Source organism: Nicotiana sylvestris, chromosome 7 (assembly GCF_000393655.2).
Source record: "Nicotiana sylvestris chromosome 7, ASM39365v2, whole genome shotgun sequence".
NCBI lineage: Eukaryota > Viridiplantae > Streptophyta > Magnoliopsida > Solanales > Solanaceae > Nicotiana > Nicotiana sylvestris.
In genome coordinates this window covers 40,223,231-40,241,786 of record NC_091063.1, presented here as the reverse complement: position 1 = coordinate 40,241,786, position 18,556 = coordinate 40,223,231, and positions in this window count along the sequence as shown.

The following is an 18,556-nucleotide window of genomic DNA, read 5'->3' as shown; positions in this document are numbered from 1 at the left end:
AATCTTCAAATCTTTTTTTCAAATCCCTAGGCCTAAATCTTCAATTTACTCCTCAAAAATATGTAATCTAGTCGGATTATTCAATGATAATTCAATATTATGGAGTAGAAATAATCACAAGTAACTTACCTCAAAATTTCCCAAGATTTCTTGCTAAAAATCGCCCAAAATTCGAGCTTGGAAGTCAAAAAAAATGACCAAACTCGGACTGCTGGACATTAAATCTGTCCAGAATTTTTCGGTACTGTTCACGCGGGGGCACTGTTCATGCGGGGCACTGTTCATGCGCGTGAGGTCACTGTTCACTGTTCACCCGCGAGGTTATTATTCACGCACGGGTACTGTTCACTGCTGCAGAAAATACAGCAGCTTTTAAGAAATTTGCAGCACAACCATTTTTCACTAAAATGACTCTAACTCTATTATACGAACTCGGAATTAGACGATTCTTGTTCCTATCAGTCAAAAATAATAATACGAACACAACCCTTCAATCGAAACTCAATTCTGAGCTCGTTTGCCCAGTTCAATACCCATTTCGCTCGTTAAACAATTAACTCACATTTCACGTCAAAAACCCAATCGCGACTTGATGAAATTAAACTAAAATTTCCAGATCAGTCCTATAATTCATGATTTAAATTTTAGAAGTCTCGAAATCAAATTTGGATCTCTATAACTAAAAATGAACCTTTAGATCATTACATTTATGCTCAAAACGGCAAAAATCTTCAAAAAATGACCCGTTGGGCATCCGAAACACACCCGAGACCCCCGGGACCCCGACCAATAATACCAACCAGTCCCAAAATACATTACGGACTTTCTCGAGGCCTCAAATCACATCAAACAATGCTAAAATCATGAATCAACCTCCAATCCAAGTTTTATGAACTTTAGAATTTCCAACTTCTATTTCCGATGCCGAAACCTATCAAATCACGTCCGATTGACTTCAAATTTTGCACACAAGTCCAAAATGACATAACGAAGCTACAGAAATTCTCGGAATTCCATTCCGACCGTCGGATCAAAATTTCACCTATCAACCGGAAATCGCCAAAATACTAACTTCGCCAAAATGAGCTAATTTCTTCACCGGACCTCCAAAATTAATTCCGATTGCGCTCCTAGGCCTTAAATCATCCCCCGAAACTAACCGAATCATCGGAATTCAATTCCGAGCCCTCTAACTCACAAGTCAACGTCCGGTTGACTTTTCCAAACTAATTCTTCCTTAAAGAGACTAATTGTCCCATTTCATACCAAACTCGATCCGAATTGACTCAAATTCACCAAGTACACATATTGAAACATGAATAAGCATTTAACGGGGAATACGGGACGAAAATACAGGAAATGACGGTTCGGGTCGTTACATTCTCCCCAACTAAAACAAACGCTCGTCCTCGAGCGAGTTAAGAAACATACCTGGAGTTTCAAATAGGTGCGGGTACCTGCTCCGCATCTCCTGCTCGGTCTCCCAAGTAGCCTCCTCCACGGGCCGACCTCTCCACTGTACTTTCACTGATGCTATATCTTTTGATCTCAATTTTTGAACCTGTCGACTCAAAATAGCCACTGGCTCCACATTATAAGTCAAATTTTCATCTAACTGTACTGTACTGAAATCTAAAATATGAGACGGGTCCCCAATGTACTTCCGGAGCATGGACACATGGAATACCGGATGAACACCCGACAATCTAGGCGGCAAAGCAAGCTCGTAAGCCACCTCTCCAATCCTCCTAAGTACCTCAAATGGTCCAATAAACCGCGGACTCAACTTCCCTTTCTTTCCGAACCTCATAACACCCTTCATCGGCGAAACCTTCAGCAAAACCTTCTCGCCCTCCATAAATGACACATCTCGGACCTTCCGGTCCGCATAACTCTTCTGACGCGACTGAGTTGTGCGAAGTCTTTCCTGAATCACCTTCACCTTTTCTAAGGCATCCTGGACCAAATCTGTCCCCAACAACCTATCCTCACCGGGCTCAAACCAACTCACTGGAGTTCTACACCGCCTCCCATATAAGGCCTCATACAGTGCCATCTGAATACTGGACTGATAGCTGTTGTTGTAGGCAAACTCTGCAAGTGGTAAAAATTCAACCCAAGAACCTCCAAAATCAATCACGCAGGCACGCAACATATCCTCCAATATCTTAATAGTACGCTCGGACTGTCCGTCCGTCTGAGGATGAAATGCTGAACTCAACTCCACCTGAGTGCCCAACTCGTGCTGAAAAGTCCTCCAAAACTGAGAAGTGAAATGAGTACCTCTATCCGAAATAATAGTAACTGGAACACCATGCAACCGCACAATCTCCTGAATAAAGATCCTAGCCAGCCGCTCCACAGAATATGTGGTACACACCGGAATGAAATGCGCTGACTTGGTCAGCCTATCCACAACGACCCAAATCGAATCAAAATTCTTCAAAATCCGAGGAAGGCCACTCACGAAATCTATAGTAACTCTCTCCCATTTCCACTCAGGAATAATCATCTGCTGAAGCAAACCGCCCGGTATCTGATGCTCATATTTCACCCGTTGACAGTTGAGACACCGAGCCACATATCCCACAATGTCTTTCCTCATTCTCTTCCACCAGTAATGTTGTCTCAAGTCCTGATACATCTTCGCAGCACCCGGATGGATGGAATACCGCGAACTGTGGGCCTCTTCAAGAATCAAATCTCTAAGCCCATCAACATCGGGTACACAAATACGGCCCTGCATCCTCAATACGCCATCATCACCTATAGTCACATCTTTGGCATTATCATGCTGAACTCTGTCCTTAAGGACAAGCAAATGCGGATCATCATACTGGTGCTCTCTGATGCGATCATATAAGGAAGATCGAGAAACCACACTAGCCAATACCCGGCTAGGCTCAGAAATATCTAACCGCACCAACTGATTGGCCAAGGTCTGAACATCAACTGCAAGAGGCCTCTCCCTAATTGGGATGTAAGCCAAACTCCCCATACTGACTGCCTTTCGGCTCAACGCATCGACCACTACATAGGTCTTTCCCAGATGATATAGAATGGTAATATCATAGTCTTTAAGTAACTCAAGCCATCTCCGCTGCCTCAAATTAAGATCTTTTTGTTTAAATAAATGCTGAAGACTGCGATGATCAGTGAATACCTCACAAGATACGCCATATAAATAGTGCCTCCAAATTTTTAAGGCATGAACTATAGCAGCCAACTCCAAATCATGAACAGGGTAGTTCTTCTCATGGGGCTTCAACTGACGAGAAGCATAAGCAATAACTCTACCCTCCTGCATTAGCACACAACCAATCCCAACTCTGGAAGCATCACAATATACCGTGTATGAACCTGTAGCTGATGGTAACACCAACACTGGAGCTGTGGTCAGAAGTGCCTTGAGCTTCTGAAAGCTCTCCTCACACTCGCTGGACCATACAAATGGGGCACCTTTCTGAGTCAACTTGGTCAAAGGAGATGCAATAGAAGAAAACCCCTGAACAAATCGGCGATAATAGCCTGCTAGCCCAAGAAAACTCCGAATCTCTGTGACTGAGGACGGTCTAGACCAACTCTGCACTGCTTCTATCTTCCTTGGATCAACCTGTATACCCTCGCTGGACACTATGTGTCCCAAAAATGCCACAGAACTTAGCCAAAATTCACATTTGGAGAATTTTGCATAAAGCTTCTCCTCTCTCAATCTCTGCAACACTACACGCAAATGCTGGGCATGCTCCTCCTGGCTACGCGAGTACACCAGGATATCATCAATGAATACAATAACAAATGCATCCAAATAAGGCTGAAATACACTGTTTATCAAATGCATGAACGCTGCTGGGGCATTGGTCAGCCCGAAAGACATAACCAAAAACTCATAGTGACCATATCTAGTCTTGAAGGCAGTCTTGGGAATATCCGACTCCCTGATTTTTAACTGGTGATAGCCCGAACGGAGATCAATCTTAGAATATAGTCTTGGCAGTCTTGTATTCATTCACCTTCCACCGCATGCCCTTGCCTCTCGAATTTACCTCTTCGTACGTCGAATATGGTCAAAACCACAACGAATACATTACAATAGGCTAAGGGAATATAACCCAATCGAAAAGACTCGGAAAATATCGAAATTCACGAAATTTGCAAAACCCGAGCCCCGGGTCCACTTCTCGAAAAATTATGAAAGTGACATCACCGGATTCCTCGTCTCTCCACGAGTCCGTACATATTAAATTTATCAAAATAGGAGTTCAAATGGCCCCTCAAATCTTCCAATCTTATTTTCAAATCCCTAGGCCTAAATCTTCAATTTACTCCTCAAAAATATGTAATCTAGTCGGATTATTCGATGATAATTCAATATTATGGAGTATAAATAATCACAAGTGACTTACCTCAAGATTTCCCAAGATTTCTTGCTATAAATCGCCCAAAATTAGAGCTTGGAAGTCAAAAAAAATGACCAAACTCGGACTGCTAGACATTAAATCTGTCCAGAAATTTTCGGTACTGTTCACGCGGGGCACTATTCATGCGCGTGAGGTCACTGTTCACTGTTCACCCGCACGGTTAATGTTCACGCGCGGGTACTGTTCTCTGCTGCAGAAAATACAGCAGCTTTTAAGAAATTTGCAGCACAACCATTTTTCACTAAAATGGCTCTAACTCCATCATACGAACTCGGAATTAGACGATTCTTGTTCCTATGAGTCACAAATAATAATACGAACACAACCCTTTAATCGAAACTCAATTCGGAGCTCATTTGCCCAGTTCAATATCCATTTCGCTCGTTAAACAATTAACTCACATTTCATGTTAAAAACCCAATCGCGACTTGATGAAATTAAACCAAAATTTCCAGATCAGTCCTATAATTCATGATTTAAATTTTGGAAGTCTCGAAATCAAATTTGGATCTCTAGAACTAAAAATGAACCTTTAGATCATTACATTTATGCTCAAAACGGCAAAAAAATCTTCCAAAAATGACCCGTTGGGCATCCGAAACACACCCCAGGCCCCCGAGACACCGACCAATAATACCAACCAGTCCCAAAATACATTACGGACTTGCTCGAGGCCTCAAATCACATCAAACAACGCTAAAATCATGAATCAACCTCCAATCCAAGTTTTATGAACTTTAGAATTTCCAACTTCTATTTCCGATGCCGAAACCTATCAAATCACGTCCGATTGACTTCAAATTTTGCACACAAGTCCAAAATGACATAACGAAGCTACAGAAATTCTCGGAATTCCATTCCGACCGTCGGATCAAAATTTCACCTATCAACCGGAAATCGCCAAAATACTAACTTCGCCAAAATGAGCTAATTTCTTCACCGGACCTCCAAAATTAATTCCGATTGCGCTCCTAGGCCTTAAATCATCCCCCGAAACTAACCGAATCATCGGAATTCAATTCCAAGCCCTCTAACTCACAAGTCAACATCCGGTTGACTTTTCCAAACTAATTCTTCCTTAAAGAGACTAATTGTCCCATTTCATACCAAACTCGATCCGAATTGACACAAATTCACCAAGTACACATATTGAAACATGAATAAGCATTTAATGGGGAATATGGGATGAAAATACAGGAAACGACGGTTCGGGTCGTTACATTCTCCCCAACTAAAACAAACGCTCGTCCTCGAGCGAGTTAAGAAACATACCAGGAGTTTCAAATAGGTGCGGGTACCTGCTCCGCATCTCCTGCTCGGTCTCCCAAGTAGCCTCCTCCACGGGCCGACCTCTCCACTGTACTTTCACTGATGCTATATCTTTTGATCTCAATTTTTGAACCTGTCGACTCAAAATAGCCACTGGCTCCACATTATAAGTCAAATTTTCATCTAACTGTACTGTACTGAAATCTAAAATATGAGACGGGTCCCCAATGTACTTCCGGAGCATGGACACATGGAATACCGGATGAACACCTGACAATCTAGGCGGCAAAGCAAGCTCGTAAGCCACCTCTCCAATCCTCCTAAGTACCTCAAATGGTCCAATAAACCGCGGACTCAACTTCCCTTTCTTTCCGAACCTCATAACACCCTTCATCGGCGAAACCTTCAGCAAAACCTTCTCGCCCTCCATAAATGACACATCTCGGACCTTCCGGTCCGCATAACTCTTCTGACGCGACTGAGCTGTGCGAAGTCTTTCCTGAATCACCTTCACCTTTTCTAAGGCATCCTGGACCAAATCTGTCCCCAACAACCTAGCCTCACCGGGCTCAAACCAACCCACTGGAGTTCTACACCGCCTCTCATATAAGGCTTCATACGGTGCCATCTGAATACTAGACTGATAGCTGTTGTTGTAGGCAAACTCTGCAAGTGGTAAAAATTAACCCAAGAACCTCCAAAATCAATCACGCAGGCACGCAACATATCCTCCAATATCTGAATAGTACGCTCGGACTGTCCGTCCGTCTGAGGATGAAATGCTAAACTCAACTCCACCTGAGTGCCCAACTCGTGCTGAAAAGTCCTCCAAAACTGAGAAGTGAACTGGGTACCTCTATCCGAAATAATAGTAACTGGAACACCATGCAACCACACAATCTCCTGAATAAAGATCCTAGCCAGCCACTCCGCAGAATATGTGGTACACACCGGAATGAAATGCGCTGACTTGGTCAGCCTATCCACAATGACCCAAATCGAATCAAAATTCTTCAAAATTCGAGGAAGGCCACTCACGAAATTCATAGTAACTCTCTCCCATTTCCACTCAGGAATAATCATCTGCTGAAGCAAACCGCCCGGTATCTGATGCTCATATTTCACCTGTTGACAGTTGAGACACCGAGCCACATATCCCACAATGTCTTTCCTCATTCTCCTCCACCAGTAATGTTGTCTCAAGTCCTGATACATCTTCGCAGCACCCGGATGGATGGAATACCGCGAACTGTGGGCCTCCTCAAGAATCAAATCTCTAAGCCCATCAACATCGGGCACACAAATACGGCCCTGCATCCTCAATACGCCATCATCACCTATAGTCACATCTTTGGCATTATCATGCTGAACTCTGTCCTTAAGGACAAGCAAATGCGGATCATCATACTGGTGCTCTCTGATGCGATCATATAAGGAAGATCGAGAAACCACACTAGCCAATACCCGACTAGGCTCAGAAATATCTAACCGCACCAACTGATTGGCCAAGGTCTGAACATCAACTGATTGGCCAAAGTCTGAACATCTAACTCCCCATACTGACTGCCTTTCGGCTTAACGCATCAGCCACTACATTGGCCTTTCCCGGATGATATAGAATGGTAATATCATAGTCTTTAAGTAACTCAAGCCATCTCCGCTGCCTCAAATTAAGATCTTTTTGTTTAAATAAATGCTGAAGACTGCGATGATCAGTGAATACCTCACAAGATACGCCATATAAATAGTGCCTCCAAATTTTTAAGGCATGAACTATAGCAGCCAACTCCAAATCATGAACAGGGTAGTTCTTCTCATGGGGCTTCAACTGACGAGAAGCATAAGCAATAACTCTACCCTCCTGCATTAGCACACAACCAATCCCAACTCTGGAAGCATCACAATATACCGTGTATGAACCTGTAGCTGATGGTAACACCAACACTGGAGCTGTGGTCAGAAGTGCCTTGAGCTTTTAAAAGCTCTCCTCACACTCGCTGGACCATACAAATGGGGCACCTTTCTGAGTCAACTTGGTCAAAGGCGATGTAATAGAAGAAAACCCCTGTACAAATCGGCGATAATAGCCTGTTAGCCCAAGAAAACTCCGAACCTCTGTGACTGAGGACGGTCTAGACCAACTCTGCACTGCTTCTATCTTCCTTGGATCAACCTGTATACCCTCGCTGGACACTATGTGTCCCACAAATGCCACAGAACTTAGCCAAAACTCACATTTGGAGAATTTTGCATAAAGCTTCTCCTCTCTCAATCTCTGCAACACTACACGCAAATGTTGTGCATGCTCCTCCTGGCTACGCGAGTACACCAGGATATCATCAATGAATACGATAACAAATACATCCAAATAAGGCTGAAATACACTGTTCATCAAATGTATGAACGCTGCTGGGGCATTGGTCAGCCCGAAAGACATAACCCAAAAATTCATAGTGACCATATCTAGTCCTGTAGGTAGTCTTGGGAATATCCGACTCCCTGATTTTCAACTGGTGATAGCCCGAACGGAGATCAATCATAGAAAATACCCTCGCTCCCTGAAACTGATCAAATAAGTCATCAATGCGAGGCAAAGGATACTTGTTCTTCACTGTTACCTTATTCAATTGCCTATAATCAATGCATATTCTCATTGTACCATCTTTCTTCTTCACAAATAAAATAGGTGCACCCTACGGGGACACGCTAGGCCGAATGAACCCCTTATCTAGGAGTTCCTGAAGCTGCTCCTTCAATTCTTTCAACTCAGTTGGTGCCATACGATATGGCGGAATAGAAATGGTCTGAGTGCCCGACACTAAGTCAATGCCAAAATCAATATCCCTGTCTAGCGGCATGCCCGGCAGGTCTGCAGGAAATACATCAGGAAAGTCCCTCACAACTGGGACAGAATCAATACTAGGAGTCTCAGCTCCAACATCCCGCACAAAAGCCAGATATGATAGATAACCCTTCCTAACCATACGCTGGGCTTTCAAGAAAGAAATTACTCTGCTAGAGACATAATCAGTCATGCCACGCTACTCGATCCTCGGAACACCCGGAATAGCCAAAGTAACTGTCTTAGCATGACAGTCTAGAATAGCATGATATAGAGATAACCAATCCATGCCCAGAATAATATAAAAATCTACCATGCTCAACAGCAATAGATCAACTCGGGTCTCCAGACCCTCAATAATCACAACACACGGTCCACAATAACATTATCGCCCACCGGGGTAGATACATGAACAGGTAAAGAAGGAAACTCTCGGGGCGTACCCAAATAATGAGCAAAATATGAGGACACATAAGAATAGGTGGAACCAGGATCGAATAATACAGAGGCATATCTGTGGCAGACTGGACAATTCCTGTAATGACATCATTTGAAACAATAACATAAAAAACAACAGGCCCGTCCACCGCCTGATCGACATTAATCCCCGTAAGCAATAACCGACTCACCAACACGCCTCAAACTGGAACCAATATAGCACAAAATCGTGCAATCAACTTATTTAATAGCAAACTCTCCAACTTGGCTCAAAGACATAGATCAAAACGCACTCAATAAATCATAACACACATACTCTATTATTGTCGTAATACCATAGTGAGATTGAACTCTCTCCTTCATAAGCTTGTGGAAACACAAATCATCTAGAATTTTAACTCTTCTATAATTCTTGCATTCACTCACATAACAGTTAAGACCACCCTCTAGGCGACCAAATTTAGATTTCAACGCATATTCTTTACTTGTAAATGAGATCTTCTAATAGACAGTATAAGAACCGCACCACCTTAGAACACTCTGCAGGAGATAACCCACATGTTTCACTTCTAATTAATATTTTTGTATACCTTCCATCATCATTCACATTACACAATCACTTAGTCTTCCTGAGTCTAAACTCATACCGTAACATGAAATTTACTTCACTCCTAACAGGAGATATGAAAATATTCTTCACGCGCCCATAACTCGGGGCTACACATCAGATCACAATGAAAATCAAACACTTAATAGTTCATCTTTTATCCTGACGCCCTTCTTCGTCACCTCCAAGTCATATAGATATATCTCGCAGTACTAACATACTCCTCACGTGGCTATCCAACCATCATTCCCACTAATAGGGACAATACCAGACATATAATTTCAAAACTCTTGCTCGCACAATCAGCACTTCGGTGCTCAAGCCATAGGCAAGGATCCAGCCTCAAGTCCTCCAGACTGGCCTAACATCAAACTCATAGCGATTACGTCTCGCCCTTCGTCCGGGGAATTACAAGCCATCAAGGCACATCTAATACTGAGCGCTCGTTCACGCATACGAACACGTGGATGGAATTGTAAGAGTTACTTTTTTTTCCAGCTGAATCAAGGACGCACGATATGAATTCAAAAATATGAAGTTTTCCTAAAGGATTTGCAGCCTCTCGAGGATAAATACAGACGTCTCCGTACCAATCCGCGAGACTCTACTAAACCTGCTCATGACTCGCGAGACCTAGTAACCTAAGCTCTGATACCAACTTGTCACGACCCAAAATCCCAACCCGGTCGTGATGGCGCCTCTCGTGAGGACAAGGCCAGCCAATCAACAAAACAATACATCTCTTTATAATTACTTAGCAGGAATAAGTCTAAATCATGGGCAATATAATCTTAAATGCGAAATAAACGTGATAGAACAAGGAAAACCCTCCCAACTCAGCCCGAAATCGGGGTGTCACAAGTCATGAGCTACTACAGAGTTTACTAATATTTTACAAAGTCTGGAATTATCATAAATAACAAAGATAAGGGAGAAAACGGGGCTGCGGACGTCAACAGCTACCTCGTTACTCCTAGTCACCGCCTGGTCTGGAAAGAATCAGCGCTCAGGAGCGAACTCAGCTCTGCCTGTATCTGCACACATGGTGCAGGGAGTAATGTGAGTACTCCGACCCAGTGAGTAATAAAAATAAATAACGACTGAAAACATGAAATCTCATAACGGCACAATATAGCGCTATCCCAAGCAGTAAAATCAGTTATACAGTAAAATAGTGAGTATCAGATAATTCTTCTTTTAAAACAGTAAAGACAAATAATTTCCACAGTAAGGATAAATCAAAAGCTTGCCCCTCGGGCTCAATATGTAAATCTCAGTATAGTATCAGCCCCTCGGGCTCACTCCCAACTCACCAGCACACAACATCAGCCCCTCGGGCTCACTCCCAACTCACCACACACAAGCAACGGCCTCTCGGGCCCACTCCCAACTCACCTGGGTACCCTGCGCTCACTGGGGGTGTGTACAGACTCCGGAGGGGCTCCTACAGCCCAAGCGCAATATCAATAGGCCTGAAAGCCTTCACACATCACACACGAGGCCTGAAAGCCTCCTCATATAACACTCGAGGCCTGAAAGCCTCCTCACATCACTCAACATATCCTCACGTATGGCCCTCGGCCTCAATCAGTCCAGAAAATAATCATAAGCCTCTTGGGCATCAGTAAAACAATAGTGCTCAGCTCAACAACATTATAAATATCATTAAATCTCGAGTTGAGTATAAATGTAGCTGAGTTCACAAAATAATATAATTCAATTGGACTGAGTTCAAATAATATTTCAATTCGTGAGGAAAATAGTGATGTAAATTCACAAAAGATTTCAGATAATTGGCACGAAGCCCAAATATGGCAATAAGCCCAATCATAGTGAAAAACAATAAATCTTTATCAATTACGCGGTAAAAATATCAACTGGGATGGACCAAGTCACAATCCCCAATAGTAAATGACCCCGCGCTCGTCATACAACGCGTGTCTCATCTCAACATAGCAGTATGTTGCACAATCCGGGGTTTCAAACCCTCAATGCATCATTTAAAATCATTACTCACCTCAAGACAGTCCAATGTCTACTCCGCTATGCCCTTGCCTCTCGAATTTACCTCTTCGCACGTCGAATCTGGTCAAAACCACAACGAATACATTACAATAGTCTAAGGGAATATAACCCAATCGAAAAGACTCGAAAAATATCGAAATTCACGAAATTCGCAAAACCCGAGCCCCGGGCTCACTTCTCGAAAAAATTACGAACGTCACATCACCGAATTCCTCGTCTCGCCACGAGTCCGTACACATAAAATTTACCAAAATCGGAGTTCAAATAATCCCTCAAATCTTCAAATCTTATTTTCAAATCTCTAGGCCTAAATCTTCAATTTACTCCTCAAAAATATGTAATCTAGTCGAATTATTCGATGATAATTCAATATTATGGAGTATAAATAATCACAAGTGACTTACCTTAAGATTTCCCAAGATTTCTTGCTAAAAATCGCCCAAAATTCGAGCTTGGAAGTCAAAAAAATGACCAAACTCGGACTGCTGGACATTAAATCTGTCCAGAAATTTTCGGTACTGTTCACGCAGGGGCACTGTTTATGCGCGTGAGGTCACTGTTCACTGTTCACCCGCGCGGTTACTGTTCACTGCTGCAGAAAATACAACAGCTTTTAAGAAATTTGCAGCACAACCATTTTTCACTAAAATGGCTCTAACTCCATCATACGAACTCGGAATTAGACGATTCTTGTTCCTATGAGTCACAAATAATAATACGAACACAACCCTTCAATCAAAACTCAATTCTGAGCTCGTTTGCCCAGTTCAATACCCATTTCGCTCGTTAAAAAATTAACTCACATTTCACGTCAAAAACCCAATCGCGACTTGATGAAATTAAACAAAAATTTTCAGATCAGTCCTATAATTCATGATTTAAATTTTAGAAGTCTCTAAATTAAATTTGGATCTCTAGAACTAAAAATGAACCTTTAGATCATTACATTTATGCTCAAAACGGCAAAAATCTTCCAAAAATGACCCGTTAGGCATCCGAAACACACCCGAGGCACCCGGGACCCCGACCAATAATACCAACCAGTCCCAAAATACATTATGGACTTGCTCGAGGCCTCATATCACATCAAAAATGCTAAAATCATGAATCAACCTCCAATCCAAGTTTTATGAACTTTAGAATTTCCAACTTCTATTTCTGATGCCGAAACCTATCAAATCACGTCCGATTGACTTCAAATTTTGCACACAAGTCCAAAATGACATAAGGAAGCTACAGAAATTCTCGGAATTCCATTCCGACCGTCGGATCAAAATTTCACCTATCAACCGGAAATCGCCAAAATACTAACTTCGCCAAAATGAGCTAATTTCTTCACCGGACCTCCAAAATTAATTCCGATTGCGCTCCTAGGCCTTAAATCATCCCCCGAAACTAACCGAATCATCGGAATTCAATTCCGAGCCCTCTAACTCACAAGTCAACGTCCGGTTGACTTTTCCAAACTAATTCTTCCTTAAAGAGACTAATTGTCCCATTTCATACCAAACTCGATTCGAATTGACTCAAATTCACCAAGTACACATATTGAAACATGAATAAGCATTTAACGGGGAATACGGGACGAAAATACAGGAAACGACGGTTTGGGTCGTTACAACTTCCAAATTCACAACCGAGCATCCAAATCATATCCAATCAACTCCGTTTTGCACCAAATTTTACATACAAAATTTAAATTACAAAATGAATCTGTACCAAGTCCCAAAATCCAAATCGGAGCCCGGTAGCCATAAAGTCAACCTACGGCCAAACTTTGGAATTCTTTAAACCTTCAAATTATTAGTTTTCAACAAATCACATCAAATTAAGTTAGGGACCTCCGAATTCAATTCGGGGCATAACCCAAGTCCAAAATCACTATACGGATCTACCGGGATCATTAAAATATCTATCAGGGGCCGTTTGCACAAAATATTGACCGTAGTCAACTCAAATCATTTTTAACGTTAAAAATCATGTTTTCTTGAATTTTTTACATAAATATTTTTCGAAAAAAAAGGCATGGACTACTCATGTAAATTGAAAAATACTAAACGGAGCTAATTGAGGTCTAGGAACAATAAAATAAGTGCTAGAACTCAAAATAACCTATCGGATCATCACAACTACAAAGCAAAAATGCACTGAGGCCACTAGTGGAGGTGTAAGCCTCAACATTTTAGGTTTTTGCCTAGGCGTATGTCCCAATATTTTATGCATTCATTTGGGGTGTAAGCCCCAAAACTTTTCCAAATTTGCGAAAATTGGTTAATAAATTATTTTTTTAACTTAGATGTCACGACCCAAAATCGATTAAGGGCCATGATGGCGCCGGACACCACTGTCAGGCTACCCAACACTAATTAGTTTAGTAAATTCTCTTTTTATATTTTTGAAATCATAAAGTTTTCTTCAATTCCACTAGTAACAGATGAACTTTATAAATTAATAATAATGTTTTCCGATTTAACCACTTAATATCCCATAATCACCCCAGATCCCAGTGTCACAAGTGAATGAGCAATCACTAGGAAATAAAGTGAAGTACAATGACTGTCCGAAATACAAATTTGGACAGAAAAGAAAATACAATACTATGAATGAGACTCTGCTGGCTGCAGGTCGTCTCGTGCAGCTCACCTAAGTCTCCGTATCAACCATGCCGCTGCTACCACTAGACCACCAGGCATACATGTGCCTGTGCAACAAAAATGCACACCAAGTGCAGTATGAGTACGAAAACAACGCGTACCCAGCAAGTATCCAGTCTAACCTCGAAGAAGTAGTGACGAAAGGTCAACTTTGACACTTACTAGTGGTCCAATAATATCAGATACAATAAAGAAGTGAATAAATATGAAACAGAGTAAATATATGAAATAAACATGTATAAATTACGTGGTACAATTCCCCTCTTTAAAATTTACTCAAGCTTTCAACTAGCAAGTTCCCTCCGTACCCAGAGCATATGCATGGATATAGTGGAATTCGTCAAAGAAGTTGTCATAATTCAAATCAGGAAATTCCCTCAGATATACTGGCTTCTGGCCAAATATTACGCATGATTCCATGAGATATATATATATATATATATATATATATATATATATATATATATAAAGGTAATTCTGAGGCGTACGACCTGATCCAACATAAAAGTAAATTGTGCACTGCCGAGGCTCGAACGACGCGAACCATAAATGCATCTATTAACCTGCTAAGGCGAACGGCCCGCTCCCATGAGAGTGTGGTACACAAATCCTGCCGAGGCGAATGGCCCGATCTCATAAGAGTAGTAGAAGGAAATACCCCGCGCGCGAATCATACGTGCGACACGGTCAAATAATAATTTATTAATAAATCAAATCCATTTTTTGATTCCTTTCAAAATAAAGACAATTCAACGTGAAGCTTTTAAGGAAATTTGCCCCCCCCCCTCGCGAAACCCACATGCGACGCGGTTACTCATAGATTTCTTCAGTTATTAAAGTATTCCTCAATTGTTTTTAAATTACGGATTTCAAATGGAAACTTTTAGTTCTCATTTTCTCTTCAATTTCAACTCCTTTCAAAACATTTAATAAACTAACTAAATCTCGTTTCTTCTAAAGACAAACAACAAACATAAATTAACAAAAATATCAACAAGGCATGATGTAAGCCTAAAACTACCTGGACATAGACATAGCTAGTAGCTACGTACGGACTCTCTTCCCCTCGTTCGTACGCAGCCCCCACAAATAGTAGCACATAATAAATTAGTTCACCAATGGGGTTAATTCCCTCTTACAAGGTTAGAAAGGAGACTTACCCCGCTCTGACATTCATAAATGGCTCTAACTCTACTCTAATACCTCAAACCGATGCCCAACTCTCCAAAACTAGCCAAATAATGGGCAAACCAATGAAAATATAATCTAATACTTATAACAATTCGATTTAAACAAATACCCACCTCCGCTTGAAAAGTCGATAAAAATCACCCTCGGGCCCACGTGCCCGAATTCCAAAAATTTTCAAAGATAAAGTTTACCCATAACCTCACGAACTCAGATATATAATTTATATCCAATTCCATACTCAAATTCATGGTAAAAATCCAAAAATACCAAGTTTTAGGTTTTTCTCCAAAATCCCAAATTTCTACTAGTTTTCATGCCCAAATCCATATATAATCCAAGTATTTAACTTGCAATAGGTTGGAATTACTTACCTTGACATAGATGATGAAGATGGAGCTCCAAAAATTGCTCCAAGACCGGCTACCATGGAGGAAATGAAGTGAAAATGGTCAAGATCCCGTTTTAAAACAACTCACTGCCCAGGAGACCCTCCTTCGCGAATGCGGCAATACCCTCACGTTTGCAAAGGCCAACTTGCACTACCTCCAGAAATCCTTTTCGCGAACGCGGAAAGTCCCTCGTGTTCGCAAAGCACAATCTGCCTCCGCCCCTATTTACTCTACGCGAACACGAGGCAGGGATCGCGAACACGAAGCACCACTACCTAGCCTTTCGCGAACGTGACCCTCCTGTCGCGAACGCGAAGAATAAAAAGACCTCCAGTACACTTCCTTCTTCGCGAACGCGTGAGGCCCTTCACGTTCGCGAAGAACAACAACACCAGCAAATAGCAACAACAAATCAACCAAGAATTGGCCCAAAACCACCCCGAAACATACCCGAGGCCCCCGGGACCCCGTCCAATCACACCAAATAGTCCCATAACATAACGCAGACTTGCTCGAGGCCTCAAATAACATCAAAATCGTGAATCACACCCCAATTCGAGCTTAATGAATTCTAGAACTTCAAACTTCAATACTCGATGCCGAAACCTATGAAATCACATCCGATTGACCTCAAAGTTTGCACATAAGTCATATTTGACATTACGGACCAACTTCAACTTTTGGAACGGGATTCTGACGCCGACATCAAAAAGTCCACTTCCAGTCAACTTTCTCAAAAACCTTCAAATTTCTAATTTCACCAAATGACTCCAAAATGACCTACGGACCTCCGAATCCACTTCCGGACGGGCTCCCAATACCAGAATCACTATATGGAGCTATTCCCAGATTTGGAATCCCAAACGGACATCGATAACATTGGATTGAACTTCAACCCAGATTTATGAGATTCTTCCAAAAAGCTAACTTCCACAATAGGCGCCAAAACACTCACGGGTCATCCAAAATCCAATCCGGACATACGCCCAAGTCTAAAATCATCATACAAACCTGTTGGAACCTTCAAATCCCTATTCCGATGTTGTTTACTCAAAAATCAAATCTTAGTCGATTCTTCCAACTTAAAGCTTCTGAAATGAGAATTTTCTTTCCAAATCAACTCTAAACTTCCCAAAATTTAATTCTGACCATGCGTACAAGTCATAATACCTGAAGTGAAGCTTCTCATGGCCTCAAACTGCCGAACGACTTACTAGAGCTCAAAATGACCGGTCGGGTCGTTACATTCTCTCCTACTTAAACAAACGTTCATCCTTGAACGTGCTAAGAATTGCACTAGAGTTGTCTGAAATCACTGCTTGACACCTCGTGCACCTACCCATGCTACAACAACTCAGTTGAGCAAATTAGATCGAGCAAATCTGAAGATACTCTCCTTTCTCCTTTATTTAGGAGAATAAGCCTTAGAGCCCAATTCCAACAAACGGAATTCTCTGCTAGGCCTGCTTCCAACGTATGAGCACTACATCAATCACTACATGATGTGTCAGAACTTGAATGCATGCCTTTGCTAAATTCACACCATGCACCACATCATTCACAAGACCATAATAACATTCTCTGATCATAATAGCCGTCATTCCCCAGTTCTGATGAGCTAAGGCACCTCATGACATATATAAGTCTTGTTCCAACTCTTGCAATGCCGCCACGACGGAAGAGGTGTGTAGAAATTCATAATCGACTGCCGAGTCAATAATTCATTGAGTCTCTCCTCCTAACAAGAACCATTAGCTCATTATGAACCAAATAGCTATATATGCTCTTTAATATACTTTATATAAATCTGACCGCGTTGATCCCAGGTCCAATAATCTTGTCTCATCCAGTATAAGCTACCCAGGCAATAAGCTGCCTCAGACACTACCAAAATTTCTCATATGATGCCACAATGTGCCAATAAGCTACAACTCGAATGTGATACATAGAGAAAACGAACTCTGGAAAGAACTACTCAACCCTCACAACTAATTAGACAACCGAAACGGTGTCATGACCCTTCCTCAGAAAATGGAAAATAAAACACACAGAAATAGATATAGGGTACTGTACTCAACATCACACTATTGCGGCGTGCAACCCGATCTAAAAAACATACCTATGGCGGTGTGCCACCCGATCCACACATAAAATTTATATAAGGAAATACTTACCGAGCTAAAATGCTTATTACTACAAAATACCTGAATATAGGCCACAAGCACACTAAGTGCATAATACCATCCATGGGGAGACAGATAGCGTCATACGCTACAAAACTCAAGCACAACTAAGGTGCGATATATAATCTAAATCTCGAGAGCTATCCTGCTCAAATAATACCATCGCTACGCGGAACCTAAACACATAAGAAATTAATCAAGCCGTTTCACAAACCACACAACACAATATAGTATTACATGAAATAGTCGACGACAAAATAACATCCATCATAACCGAAACAAACTTCAACAGTCCACAACCAAATGAACTTAGCGCCCTCTAGCCATAAATTCTCAAATTATCGATATTACCTCAATCTCCATACTTGGTTTAAATCTTCAATCAAACAAGTGACTACATGTCACACTTATACAATCTTCCCATGAGATATGCTCCCACGACATTTCGCACCAGGTAACAAGTCTGCACATCCTTACCGCCGGCCATACCATGCTATCAAGCAAGTCAGGAGTCCGCAAATCAATACACAAGGCCTC